Source organism: Nylanderia fulva, unplaced genomic scaffold (genome assembly GCF_048542155.1).
Source record: "Nylanderia fulva isolate GAGA-0341 unplaced genomic scaffold, ASM4854215v1 Scaffold64, whole genome shotgun sequence".
Classification (NCBI taxonomy): domain Eukaryota; kingdom Metazoa; phylum Arthropoda; class Insecta; order Hymenoptera; family Formicidae; genus Nylanderia; species Nylanderia fulva.
Genome location: NW_028190742.1, coordinates 585643 through 602161, shown reverse-complemented (window position 1 = coordinate 602161; position 16519 = coordinate 585643).

Here is a 16519-nt window from a genome sequence, read left to right as displayed (position 1 = left end):
TCACAGATCAACCAGACTAATTTTTAATTATATTACATGATAACATTAATTAGTACAATAAGTTTCGTTAATGCGAAAATAAGTGCAACATATTTTAGAAATCAACCTGATTTTCCGAATGACGGATTTATCAAAAAAAAAATCATAGCCAGACTCATTTACCGTATCTTACGATCAACAAGATTACTTTTTTTAGTAAGTTTTATTATAATGTTAAATAGTATAAGAAGTTTCATGACTGTAAAAATAAGTGCAACTTATTTGTATTTTTCACACAGCGAAAAATCGTTGCCAGACTGGCGATTTGTTAATTAACATTATTAATGGAACAATCCTATCAATATTCATTGGCTGCGAAAATAAGTGTAAAAAATTTTCACTGCCTCCTGTACTAAAACGTTCGCTAAAACAAAGTATAATAATGATGGGGACACAACTTTTTATCTGTTTTTACTATTCGCTACAGATTTCGCGATTCGATTTCATTTTTCATATAAAGATATGCTTGTCTACAATATAAAAGTTGGCGGAAATAGTAAGACTATTTCTAATTAAAATAGAATATTATACGAGAGTAGTCTGAAAAGTTTCCAACCTAACACAGAAACAAGTTTTTTTGTTAAATTCAGTTTTATTTCTCAACATAGACTCCTTATAATTCTATACACTTTTTCCAGCGATGCTCCCATCTCTTTAATCCATCCAAATAGTAGTTGACATCTTGTTCTGCAAAATAGTCGTTTACGAATGTGATGGCCTTCTCATTTGATAAAAATCTGTCCTCCGAGCGAAACTTTGAGCCTAGGAAAGAGAAAAAAAGTCGCTGGAGGCCAGATCTGGTGAATACGGTGGGTGGTCAATCAATTCGAATTCCAATTCGTGAATTTTTGCCATGGCGACCACTGAAGTGTGAGACGGTGCGTTGTTTTGGTGAAACAAAACATCGACTGACACAAATAACTGTTAAACAATAACTGAGCATCTAATAAATTAAATTTTCAAGGGTATCTTTCAACGCATGCGCAATTATATTACTAGAATATTTTTGACGAGTAACGCCGTCTTCATGTTAAGACTGGAAACTTTTCAGACTACGTATATACATATATATATATATATATAATTGTGTTGAATACTTTAATTAATAGGTTTTAATGCTCATAATACATTTACTTACAAACGTGAATCAATGGGAAAAAGTAGCAATATGCATATGTTTTACTTTTTTGAAAGTGTATCGCTTCTATAAATGCGTGATAACTAAGTCTACGTACATAATACTAAATGCAATTGCGACAGACTCGTGTAATCGTTAGTTGTAGATATGTCTTTCGCGGATAAAGTACAAGTATAATAATCTCATCAATTCGCTTATACAAATCAGACAAAAAAGTACAACGACAAGATACATAGTCGAACACATTAAAGGTTGCAATTTCTCGTCGCATTTTCTCATTACGACACGCATTTAGTCGGGTACAGACGAAGCGAACAAATACGAACGATAATCACGAATAAATATCAACGAATATCAATAAAAAAAACGTTATTTAATTTATGAAAAATTATTTTACGTATAAAATGATTTTTATAAAATAACAAAACAATTAACATTATCAATTCACATATTTTCTTCTGGCATTCGCTGGTATTGATTCTTCATAATCTTTCGTGCTCGTTCGCTTAGTTTGAACCTACATGCATATATATGTATATATATATATATATATATATATATATATATATACATATATATATATGCATATAGTATATAGGGTGTTACATGCGATCGCACGCATTTAGGACACGATCGACAGTGAGGGATCCGTCATACTTGGGAGAAGCGAGTGGATATGCGAGTGAAGATAAATGACTAAGTTCTCGGGTTCGATTCCCGATTCAGCCGACTTTCGGACCAATATTTTTCTCGCCTATTTCTTTACAGGGGAAGTTAGGAGAAGGAACAAAGAGGAATTTCTGAGATCCCAACTATAGGATACAAATTCCTTAGTTTCCAAATTTTCTTTCTTTCTTAATTGTCGCAATAACATCGCGTGTGGCTGTATTGGCTGAGAAGAATGGAGTGTAGATTGTGTTTTTAAAAATTGAGGAGCTGACTTAATATTCTTATTATAAATGACTAAATCGCTTTGATATGTAAAAACTTTGAAGATTAAATATACTTATATAATAATGGTTTACTTTGTATAGCATATGTGTCAGTGATATAATCAATGATTTTATAAATCCCGCTATAAATTGACGTTATGGGATTTTCATGATCAAATAAAGAAAAGAATAAACAGAAAAAAAGAAAATATCAATTATAAAAAGACAGATATAAAAGACGAATATCGATTTAGTAAAGGCTCGTTAAATATTAATTATATTACGGTGCGAAATTCTTTGATAATGTATTAGAAAAAATCTAGTTGACATTTTGACCAAACGTCAAAAACCAACAAGGGCTATTGCTAATATAAAAGAACTGTCACGTACCGACAAATTTTCATCGCTCTCGGTTAGATTTATCTTAACTCAAACTAACATCCGATACGCGGGATCGCTAGAATTTGCTTATCGTCACGTATTGACAAATTTTCATCGCTCTCAGCTGGACCTATCCTAAACTAACATCCGATATGCAGGATCGCCAAGGTTGTTTATAAACCTTATAAACAAACCTTATGAACAAAATCTTATAAACAAACCGAGATAAGGGCCTCCCTCCTTCAAAATTCATAGATGGAGGTGGTAAAATTTCGAGTATTCGCAGTTGAAATCTTAACGAAACCTTTGTCGTAACTATAGTTCTCCGCGAACTTTGACTGTCATCCTTCGTTTCCTTATTCTTACGTTACGACTAATCCAGTACTTTAGACTTATAATTTTGTAACCACTCATAGAATAAAAGGTAATTGATAATACCGCAATAAGCTCAGTTATTTGGCATCTGATCCGAGTTTTGATTAAAATTTACATATAACATAGGACATCTCCGAGAGCGGGGAACGGCCTTTTCGCTGACAAAGAGTGTAGCGAATTGGTAACCGGCGCTGCCGAAGAGTGTAGCGCCTACAAACTGCTCTTGGTGTATGAAATTATTTACCATTACTCTCAAATCGAGCTTACCCCTTTTGCTGCCGAAGAGCGTAGCGAATCGGACTTGTCGCTGCCTTGCGTAGCGACCCTAAGTTCATTTTGGGAGCTTCCGTCGTATTTAACATTCTCATGAAGAAAAGGGCAGGTAAACGGGTACAGCTCAAACGGCTCAGATACCAGATAAAACAAGCGATTGATTTGCAACAAAATTTCTTTCACCTCTCGCAAAAACTCCAAGATTTAGAAGCAAACACCCAAATCGAGAAACCTCCTACTATTCCTTACCAACTAACTCCTATCAACGTCGAGCCTGACTATCCCGACTATCGCCGCATTAACAAAACTGATCCGCGTTATAAAGTTTATAAACTAAGATTCCTGTTCGGGACTGAAAACTAAGTACACACAACCCGTCCAACTCCCGGATAAAGTATTTAAATATACTGACCCAAAAACGGACGAACGAAAACGTAACAGAACAGAGATTATAATATATTTTGCAAAGATGGAAACTCTCTTAACCAATTTCCTGACAGATAAATCTGTCTGATATTTTTTTCTAATTTACGTACAATCCTTTGCATTTCGCATGGATATATACGAGTAATATAAAAATTTAATTGTAAGCTCTATTATACATATATGATTTATCAAGTTTTGGTAAACTATCTAATGAAAAACTATTTTTAATGTGAAATAACCGGGGCCATCATCGCAAAGCATATCCTTTTTCTGCACTTGAAGAAATCTTTAGTAAAAATTAATTATTATTTAATATATTATTAAATATATAAATAATAATATACATATACATATACATATGTATGAAATAATGCGCCATGTTTGCGAGTGTTTCTCCGAACATTCGATCTGTATGGAGGGATATCTATAAATTAATATATTTAGAAATTCCGTAATTTGCAGTCATAAATTATATAGCATTCTTTTTTGACGGAAAAGAAATTAAAAATTCCTTAACTATTTTTTTACGATGTTTAACGAAAAAGCAATTATTAAATAATATCAAATTGTAACACATTTTACACATATATACATACGTACATACAGTTACTGTTTATCTTTTATATGTTGTTATGAATTGTGTGATGAGTATAATCATGCATGAATAACATCACATTGTAATTGCTTACGTTTCGGAAACTCACATAAAACTATATTGTTATAGATTTATTGTACAGAAAATATTGAGTGACAAGGGTAGGAGAATGATACAGAAATTGCAAATTTATATGAAACAGTAATTATTGCAATGTAGATAATCGCAATATAGTCAATCGAGATTGTGGACAATCGCAACGTTAGCAAATAGGATGCTTCTCACGTACATTAAAAGTGCGATTCAAATGTTATAGATATGTCTATCTAGCGAGCGGCGCTTAAGTAAATATTGAATAATTTCTTCTTTACACATTAAGAATCAAAAATATAATTCAGAATATTCTGACTCAATTTTTATCAGGAAATAACATATTACAAGATATAATTAAAAGATATACGAAGCACACCATCAGGTGCAGAACAACAAAGTAAATCGAAAAGTCCTAAGCCATTTTTTAATCTAGACTTTATTTTTGACGCTATAAAGTAGGCGGCGTCTACTTTAACAATTTATAGCGTCAAAAATAAAGCCCAGATTAAAAAATGGCTCAGGACTTCGATTTACTTTGTTGTCCTGCACCTGATGGTGTGCTTCGTATACCTATGGTTACATTTTGTATATAATTGATAAATGTAAATTAACTCTTTATGTCTCTGATCAAGGGAAATCCTCAAGTGTGCAAAGCCGACATTACCCGGATGATGTCAGCATTCTATAACGTATATGTATATTAAATGCGACCTCACCGATTTTAATAGTCTTGTGACATACATATGTTATTAAAGTCACTCTCCTGAGTAAGTAGATTTTAAGCGTCGTTAGATTGTTTGTTAAAAGATTATTAACCAAAATGTTTACTAAATACAATTCGTCTAATACCATAAACATATAAATAAACTTTGCCTTGTCTTATAAAGTACATGTGTGGACGCATTGGACTCTACCCCTCTTCGGCGAGAGGACTCCACTTTCGAAAGATATAAGCTTATCTAAACTTGTGTTTCAGGAGTGTTATAGAATATTGACATTGCCTGGGCAATGTTAACTCTGCACATTTTGCGGATTTTGCCCGTAACATAATAACTTTAGTCACATGACTTATCGATTTTGTTAACGTCCTTCAATTTGTATTTATAAAGAATTATAATAAAAACAGTTATACGCGTATAACAATCTTTATTATACGTTTTACACATACACACACACACACATATGTATATAGGTATGCATGTATATATTTATGTATAAATATATATATGTGTATATGTGTATGTTTAATACTTTGAATTCTAGTGTATTCAATTGATCATATCATGTAAAAAAACTACTGTCGTATCTTATATAGTCGAAGTTTGCAATCGATTAATCTTAATAAACAAGAATAAAGATTTTATCTTACTTCTTTTTCCTTTCTAACAATGGCAGAAATATAATTAAATAGTAATAACAATAGCAACAATAACAGTAATAATTTAGTAAAAATATCAGTAGCAGTAACAATAAAAGTGGTGATATAGTGATTGTAATGATGATAGTAGTAGTGGTGGTGGTGGTGGTCGTAGTAGTGGTAGTAGTAGTAGTCATAGTAGTAGTAATGGTAGTAGTAGTAGTGGTAGTAGTAGTAGTGGTAGTAGTAGTGGTAGTAGTGGTGGTAGTAGTGGTGGTAGTAGTGGTAGTAGTGGTGGTGGTAGTAGTGGTGGTAGTAGTGGTAGTAGTAGTAGTAGTGGTAGTGGTAGTAGTAGTGGTAGTAGTAGTAGTAGTGGTAGTAGTAGTAGTAGTGGTAGTGGTAGTAGCAGTGGTAGTGGTAGTGGTGGTAGTGGTGGTAGTGGTGGTAGTGGTGGTAGTGGTGGTAGTGGTGGTAGTGGTGGTAGTGGTGGTAGTGGTGGTAGTGGTGGTAGTGGTGGTAGTGGTGGTAGTGGTGGTAGTGGTGGTAGTGGTGGTAGTGGTGGTAGTGGTGGTAGTGGTGGTAGTGGTGGTAGTAGTAGTAGTGGTAGTAGTAGTAGTAGTAGTAGTAGTAGTAGTAGTAGTAGTAGCGGTAGTAATAATAATACCCAAGGAATACAACGCAGTCAAAATGACATCATTTTGACGTCATAATTATGTCACGATAGACAGTCAATATGATGATTTTTAGTTTAAAAATTTAACGATTTGTTGACGTTAAGAAAACAGCAAAAAGACATCTTATTGTAGTAATAGAGGAACCAAAACGGTCTAAGAGCCGGAGACTTTTGCGTAATGCATAAGAGAATCAACTAATTAGAATCCTTCATTTCTATCTTCAGGATGAAAATCCTGAAGATTTAGAAAATGAAGGATTCTGATTGATGATTATTTACATTATGTAATTGTCTGTGCTCCGCGGTCCTATACGAGTTTTCTTTTTTACAATATATAAGAAGATTGAAAATATAACACATATATCCAGTAAAACAAGAAATTTGCAGGGTCAGCATAAAATCGACCATTTTTTCATTACTCAGCAGTAAATGTAATGATATAATAAATCAAATTTTCGTCACATGAAAAATCATGACTATTTCGAATCAAAAATAAAATCGTTTTGACTTTTTCTTGACTTCAGTGTGTTCTTTGGGTAGTAATAGTAGTAGTAGGTAGTAGTAATAATAGTAATACTGGTAGTAGTAGTAGTAGTAGTAGTAACAGCAGTATTAATAATAATAGTTGTTGTTGTTATTGTAGTAAAAGTAGAAGGAATAGTAATAAGAGGAGTAGAAATAATAGTACCAGTAATAACAGTAGTAGTAATGATAATAGTAATAGTATTAGTGATAGTATCAGTATGAGTAGTATTTGTTAATTTTAATGATAATTATGTAACAACAATTCTAATAAATCAATAATTATTTATACGATACGACACGTGTATTTATTGTATTAATATGTGTATTTATACGAACACATGTACATTTATATATCGGTTGTAATTAATCAAATATATACAATATATACAAAGTATATCAGGTGTAGGACAACAAACTAAATCAAAAAATTCTGAGCCATTTTTTTATTTGAGCTTTCTTTTTGACGCTATAAATTGTTAAGTTTGCTAATCGCAGCGTGTTGTTATAACAGAAAACAGCGTAGACGCCGCCTACTAGAGAGAGAAAAACAGAGACAGATGACTGCTACATTCGTTTCTCTCCACTTTGTCTCACTACTTTCCGATCCCGAATTTTATTTAGTAGGCGGTGTCTACGCTGTTTTTCGTTGTAACCACGCGCTAATTGGCAAACTTTAACAATTTATAGCGTCAAAAAGAAAGCTCAGATCAAAAAATGATTCAGAACTTTTTGATTTAGTTTGTTGTCCTGCACCTAATGGTGTGTTTCGTATATATTTGTTTAATTACACCCTGTATATATATACATACATGTATATCTGTGTGCTTTAAATTATACGCATATATTTATATTACTTGTGTCTGTATAATAGTGTTTCAGAAATAAGTGGCCACATTTTCAAAGCATATTATATTGACCGTAAAGATGAAAAAAGTCATATGAGTTTGGAGAAACACTTCCTTTTTAAATTATAAAACTTTTTTATCTCTAATAAATTTTGATAAAAATACTTTATTTAAAAAATTGTAAGAAATGATTTCCTTTCGTATCAATGTACGCCTCACATGGATCAAAGATGTTCGAGAATTCTCGAAGTATTCCATGTTTTGTCACATAAAGCGACAATATGATTTTGGTGTATTTCCATAGCAACAGAAGTATATACGATAAACGAGAAATTTAAAATGTCTCCATAAATAAAAATCTAAGGGATTAAATGAGAAGATTATTGTTTATTTCTAATAGAGGTGAATAGAAGAAAAATTTATGAAATATCTATGATGTGAGACTTGTTGTCTGTTGTAAATAAAAAGTAGGGGAGACCGGGGCGAAGTCGTCATTACATTTATTTCAAAATATATATGTTATGTGAGCTCATTGTTCATGTTATAAACGCTATTTATGATGTTCATGTGATCAACAGAATTTAGTGAATTATATGCCATGTTGTGATTTTGATTACAACAAACGTATTTTCAGTAGTCAAAACTGAAAAAAAGTGACGACTTCGCCCCGATCTCTCCTATTTATATTTTGGAAAACAAGCGATTCTGGAACTCACGTTCATATGATTTTTTCATTCTTAGTAGAAGTAAAAAATAGAATATGCTTTTAATGTTTGATTATCTATTTCTGAAACATCCTGTATATATACAGAGTGTCCCAGAACTGGCGGAAAAGTTTTTAATGGCAGATTCCTGATATCATTCAAAGACGATTTTTTCTCAACGAAAATGTCGAAACACCAATAATTTTCGAATTATAAACAGTTGAAAATAAAGGTTTTTTTGGAAACTTAGCTTTGTGAAAATAAAATATTTCCTTACAAATAAAGTATAAAAGTCATTTTTAATATAATTTGATCCGCTGAATCCGAATCTGAAGTCAGAAAAACAAAATATATATTTTTGCAAATAAATAATTCGTTGCTATTGATATTTACTTCTAAAAAATAAAAATAATGTTATTATTTTTAAAAATACTTTTTTCTCTTTTTCCTACAACGTTTTCGACATTTCTGTGCTACAATATTAACTATAATTATCGTATTCAGCACAATTGTACATTTGGCAGTATTAACAATATTTTTAATATTTTATGAAAAAGCTTTCTGCGTTTATACAGGATTAATATTGTCTGTAGATTATTTTTTAGCCCCAAATTTTACATTTTAGATAATAAAAATTTTTTAAATTTAATTTAAAAAATTTTTAAACTTTAAAATTAAAAACTTAAAAAGCCTAAAAATTTTAAAACTTTAAAATTTTTAAATTTTAAAAACTTAAACCTTAAAAAATTTAGAAAAGAAAAAGTAATGTGGGCTTTGAAAAATAATCTGCAGACAACATTAACTCAGTATAAATGCAGAAAGCTTTTTCATAAAATATTAAAAATATAATTGATACTGCCAAATGTGCAATTGTGCAGAATACAATAATTACCCAGATAGCACAAGCTATTCGAAAAGAATTCATTTGTATGTCACCAATTTTTAGTCCCTTTTCACATACATATAGAATTCATTTTGTAAAAGAATTCATTTTACAAAATGAATTCTATATGTATTTGAAAAGGGACTCAACCCAGATAGCACAAGCTATTTGAACAGAATTCATTTGTATGTCACCAATTTTTAGTCCCTTTTCACATACATATAGAATTCATTTTGTAAAAGAATTCATTTTACAAAATATGTATTTGAAAAGGAACTCAAAATTGGTGACATACAAATGAATTCTGTTCAAATAGCTTGTGCTATCTGGATAGTTAATATTCTAGCATAGAAATGTCGTAGTTAAAAGAGAAAAAAGCATTTTTAAAAATAATAACATTAATTTTATTTTTAAAAGTAAATATCAATAACTAATTATTTATTTGCAAAAATATAAAATTTTGTTTTTCTGACTTCAGATTCGGATTCAGCGGATCAAATTACATTAAAAATGACTTTTGTACTTTATTTGTAAGGAAATGGTAAAGATTTGAATAAGAAAATATATACCATTTTTTTATATAACTGACAAAACCGAGGTTATTATTTAACATTTTTCAAAATCGCCACACGGCATAAAAAACTAAATGTTTCAAGCTAAATTTTGGTACCTTGGAAGTTAAATTTACTTGAATACAATTTTGGGCGGGGGGAGGGGAGGTGGTCGATTTGATGTGGAATGACTCATATATATATATATATATATATATATATATATATATATATATATACAGATTGTTTTATTTTAAATGATACAGTTGATTATCTTAAAAATAAAATGTTTTTGGGAAAAATTTCTCCTTTATACTACGGGCAAAATGCAAAAATATATAGAAATGAGAAGGACGAAAATTTCAACATATCGAAAAAAAAAACAAAAAAAAAAGTTTATCAAACAAAACGCTGAGATTTTCATTTAAAAATCTAGTGAATAATTACATTACAATTAAATAACGTATAAATAATTCTACGAGGTTTCAATATCGTGCATGCGCATGGATATTCACACTCATATACATATTGTGTGTGTAATATACATATACGTGGTCTGTCAGAAAAGTAACAAAATTATAATCTTTATTTAAATCTCATTACTTTTCTGACAGATCATGTATATATATACATATATATATATATATATATATATATATATATATGTTATATACACATGTACATACATATATGTATACATACAATGTATACATACACATACACAATGTGGGCGTGTGCGTGTGCGCGTGTACAGAGTCCTGTACAATCTCTGTACAATATTTTAATAACAATTCTTGAATATATTTTTTTCATTTTTTACAACGGAGATAAACATTTTTTTCCTTAAATTAATATTAGATTAAATAATTTGTAGAGAGCGTATGTCATCAGACTTTAAAATTTTTGTTTAAATAATAATAAAAAATTATTTTAAAAATAAAATTATATCATCTAAAAATAATGGATGATTTAATCTAGAAAAAAAAATATATAATTTACTTACAATTTCGATTGTCAACAGTTTCGCTGTTATATGCTTGTGTTTTATGTCAACAAATCCGCGATTGTCTATATTACTGCACTCATGTAATAATTAAAAATATTAACGTACATTTATGCGCATGATATTATTATACATATGCTCATTGTATATATGATTTTATTGCGCATAAAGAAAAAAGAGAGGAAGAACCGATTCGTTCTTTTAAGAGTAAAATAACGACCTTAAAAGTTAGTGAATTTTTTCTTAATTTCTAATCTAATTGCTATTTTAATATAATAATTTTCTAATCTATAAAAATAATCAATTTTTTAACATTTATTAAAGTTTTGCTAATCTGTAAAAATTAAAAAATTGATAAATTAAAATCAAGGTTGATATTCTTTAAACGGCCAAACCGACTAATGATGGAAAAAATACTATTTACTCAGCAACGTTTCGACCCTGAATTGGGTCCTCTTCAGACAACATAACAAAGACAATGTGATATTATATAACAAAAATAAATATAACAATAAGTTCAAAGTTGTAAAATTATACAACAATATAAAAAATTATACAATAATATAAAAATTATTCTAATTATCCCTCACTTTGTTGTTTTCTTTTTTATTTTTGGGATTATGTTTATTTCTCCTTTTTAACTCCTGTATATTTAAAATATTTTTGACTATTATCAGTTTATGTTGTGCTTTTACTCACAAGTAACCCTACCCAAGTGTTACACTCCGATTTTTTTTCAAATTTGGTACAAATGTAGTACTACCAAAAATATTTAACCCGTATTTTTTATTTGTGCCCATACGCAGTTTTACGAGTTCATAGACCTTTAAATTCGAAAAATATTGAATTTTCTATCTTTATCTTTTTATTTTTTTCTCTATCCTTATAGGTATAACAAAAATAATGTAACATGTAGAAGCTTTTTGGATCGCAAATTATGAATGTAAAGTAAAATTTGTAAAATTATGTATACATAACAAAATATTAAAAAAAATAGCAAAAAGATAGACAAAACAATGTAGAATAGAGAATTGAGAATGTTTCCGTTGCTCATTACATATATTATTGAAATGTTTACACACACATACTGTATACGTCAAAATATGTACATATTTTTATCTATGTACATATTTTGAGGAATAAAAAATTTAAGATTTAAAATAGTTAAAAGAAAAAATAAGAATAAAAAAGATATAAAAGAATTCTTTCTTTAAAAACTTTCAAAAAAATATAAATATAAAACAATATATTTAAATATAAAAATATAAAATATAAATATAAAAATATATTTAATAAAATAAAAAAAATAATATATAATATGTTATATATAGATAATTAGTATGTTATATAATAATATTAAAGAAAAATGTATATAATGTGTGTGTGTCAATAATATATGTAATAATCAACGGAAACATTGTCAATTCTCTATTCTACATTGTTTTGTCTATCTTTTTGCTATTTTCTTCAATATTTTGTTATGTAAACATAATTTTACCAATTTTACTTTACATTCATAATTTGCGATCCAAAAAGCTTCTACATGTTACATTATTTTTGTTATACCTATAAGGATAGAGAAAAAAATAAAAAGATAAAGATAGAAAATTCAATATTTTTCGAATTTAAAGGTCTATAAATTACTCGTAAAACTGCGTATGGGCACAAATAAAAAAATACGGGTCAAATATTTTTGGTAGTACTGGTAGTAGTAATCGATCGTTGGGTTAAAAAAAGGATTAATTTTTTAAAACACAGAAACATGAATGAATCGAGTAATGAGCGAAATATTGTTGATAAGTCTCCTTTTATTTTACTACCTTATGTTAATAGCTTAGGCGATATCGATCGAATTTTTAAAAATATCGGATTTAATGTTGTTCATAATGTTCCTAAAAAACCGAACCATTTAATTGCACTCGGCAAGGATAGACTGCCTACAGATAAAAGAACTGAAGTAGTTTACAAAATTAATTGTAAGGATTGCAACGTGTCATACATCGGACAAACAAAAAGACAACTTTGTACACGTGTAAAAGAACATTTCAGCAACATCAAAATGCATTCAAGTAATTTATCAGTTATCAGCAAACATAAAATTGAATTCGATCACGATTTTGACTGGACTTCGCCTGTTTTTGCAAATTTGCATTGTGAAAAGCACGTAAGAAAAAGAGAAATCGCTGAAATGTTTTTTATTAAGGGAAATAATAACACTATTAATTTACAAAAGGATACCGACAATCTAACAATAAGTAATATCTACGACAAAATAATAAAGGTCGTTTAGTCTCCAATAACTCGTCTAAGAGTCTTGACGTGTTGTCAAACCGACACTATGTTTGTTCTTGACATCTTAAAATTATAATTTTATTTTTATTTTTACAAGTATGTTTCGCTTCTTTTTCTTTTTATCATTTTGTAATATTGTTAGTAAAGTAATTTTGTTTTTTTTATTGTATTAATCTTTGTCTATGTATATCTAGATCACTTGATAAGGACTCAAAGAAGGGTCGAAACGTTGTGATTGAATAAATAATATTTGCCAGTACGGTCGAGAGAAGAATTTTACCTTTTTTAAATTCTGTCTGGCGATTCTCAAATATCTACGTTTTTATTTGATAAATTAAAGTTTTTTGAAATGTAGATTTTTTTTAAACATATTAATTTTTTTGTCCCTACATACAGATAATTTTTTTTGGTATTGGATAAGATAACAAAATTTCAAATTAAGTTAAAAATGGATTTTTCCATAGATTTTATTATAATAAATTTTATATTATTTTGATATTATATAATATTTAAACATATATATAAAAGCATAGAACAGAAATATACCTAATTTTTATAACTTAAAAAAATAAAAATTACAAAAACAGAAACAAATATGTGTATATTGTGTGTATATATAAGTATATATAATTTAAAATAAAATAAAAAATAGAAGACTAAACAAAAATAATTATTAATATTATTTAGAAACAATAAAATCAAATCATACATCAAATGGAATCAACCTAGATAGCAAAAGTAGTCATTTTGATATCATTTGGATATAATTTGACATTAAAGTGACGTCAAACTAACTGCCTTTCACTATCTGAAAAACATTAGATTAAAATATACTTATTGTTAGTTTTATTTTATGTGGCACGAGCCCAACAATTACATTATATGTATTAATTTTTACATATTTAATATATAAGATACATATGTAATGTATATAATATCTAACAATAAGACATATATATATATTTTTTTTTTTTATATGTTTAATACATAAGTCTATTATTTTATTTCAAAAATAATAAATCAAATAATCAAAAAATCAATAAATTGCATTATTTGGTAAGATTTACTTACACAAGCGATTAGTATCATGCATTAACTAATGCATTAACTAATGCAGCAACTCATGAGCAGCCATATTAACAAAATGCAGATTAATGAATTAATATAACTTATAATTTGTAAATATGAATGCATCATCTTGCCCACACATGTCATTCATCTTACATCACAATCATTGTTTATTTTTATCCATCTCATAAATATATTATAATGTGAAAAATAAAAAATATTAATATATTATTATATGCATTTTCAGCTATATTATACCGTGATTTCATAAAGAGAGTGAAAGTATTTATTGTAATTATGTAATTCCTTACAAACAAACACCAAAAAATTACAAGTACACTTAAATTGAGATCAAATTACAATTACAAGAGATTACTTATTATTAAAAAGCTTTAAATGAGTTGGGCATCATCTCGTCATCTATTATTATTTTAGAAAATTTAGTAATTTATTATCCTATCCATTTTGTCATTTTACCCTCTATTTTCTTTATATATTGCATACACATGTCATCATTACATAGTACAAATACATAGTACACGAATATTACACACAAAAAATAAAAAATCACATTAACACTTTATGCACAGGAAATTATTTTGCACATATAATTTATTTATTATTATTTATTGCATACATGCAACATGCACACATAAAAATTATTGTTTAAACATTCGCGTACGTCAATAAATATGAAAATAAAAACTGAAAAGTTTATAATTTTATATAGATTTGCAACTATTGAAAGCGCCGTCTATCTCACATCACTCGATACTTTCATTGTGACCAAGTCTTTGCATGTCTTTGTCCACGAAACTTCGCAATTTTTTATACAAAACAAGGTTACCCCATATCGTCCGATGCTTTCGACGTAATTTATAATTGTATGATTACACCTAGATTTCCAATTTTTTACGTGAAGTGAAGTTCATCTTATATCACTCCGTGCTTTCAGTATGTAACGAAGTCTATATAATTATATGGTTCTACATCAATTTTTTTTGCATGAAATGAGATCTCATTGTTCGATGTTTTCAACGAGACTTATTAAATAATTCCATGTGAGTTTGCTACTTTTTACGAGGAACAAGCTCAAATTGTTTTGCTTTCAACGTGAAACAAAATATATGGTTCCTATAATTATATGGTTCCATATAGATTTGTGCATATACATTCTTGTTTTTTACATCGACAAAATTTTTATGATTAAATAATAAGCGCCGGCTAAAAAGAAACTTTTTAAAGTTTTACTCATAATTAAATAATGTCAAGGCCAAGCTTATTCATGTTGCAGCAACTGAAATATTTACCTTTTAAATTAGGTTTTTACACGTGAAAAACTTTTAATCATAATCAAAGGGTCGTAAGTTAATCGACCAATCACAGTAAAATATTTTTATTACGTTGTAAGAATGGGATTGGTCAATTTGTTCACAGCCTTACGGTTATAAGGGAAATTTTTCATGTGCAATAGTTTTTAATTTTATTTTAAATGTGCAATAAAATGTATGCGCAATAATGTTCTGTAAGCAAAATGTTAGTGTATGTTTTTATTTTATTTATACAATACGGTCGAGTAATATTTATGTGCGCAACAACACTAGTCAACAAAAATAAATTTTGCATAATTGCCAAGGATGTTTTGAACAAATTTTGAATTCTTTGTGGATACTGAATTCAAAATTAACAACAGTTTTGCAGAATTGGTTCTAGTTTTGAAGACAATAAATATAATTAAGGCGAAGAATCTTGTGCTTTGAAACAAAAATGGTGTTAAATGGGATGTACATATATATATGTGTATGCGCAATAATATCACGTGTGCAATCTGTATATACGCAATAATGTTCTGTGCACAAATGTATGTTCTTTTATTCTAAGATATGAAATGTGTTTAATAATGCTTGTAGATAATTGGAATTGATATTGAAGGCAACGAAAATCATCGGCAATCGGGATTTTAGGTAAACGCAGAGCCTTCCCATTTATAATCTCTTATTTCTTAAATTTATTAAGATCACATAATCTTTCTTCTACATAAACAAACTGAGAACGATATTAATAATAAATGGATTTTTGTTATTTTCTTAAAAATACACCTTGTTTTTTAAATATTATTATAATTTAATATAGATTTAATAATTTTATTTAAATGTAATAATCAAATATATTTAAATGGTTATTTAAGAAAATTAAATATTTTGCATATAACAATTATAATTTGTTAATATTATTAGTTGACCGTCATAATGCCCACACACACATAATATTTATGTATGAGAAGCAACAAAATCATAGCTGTGTATATAATCAAAATTAATACCTGACTTGTAAAAATCAATAATAGATGACAGATCGGTATTTAT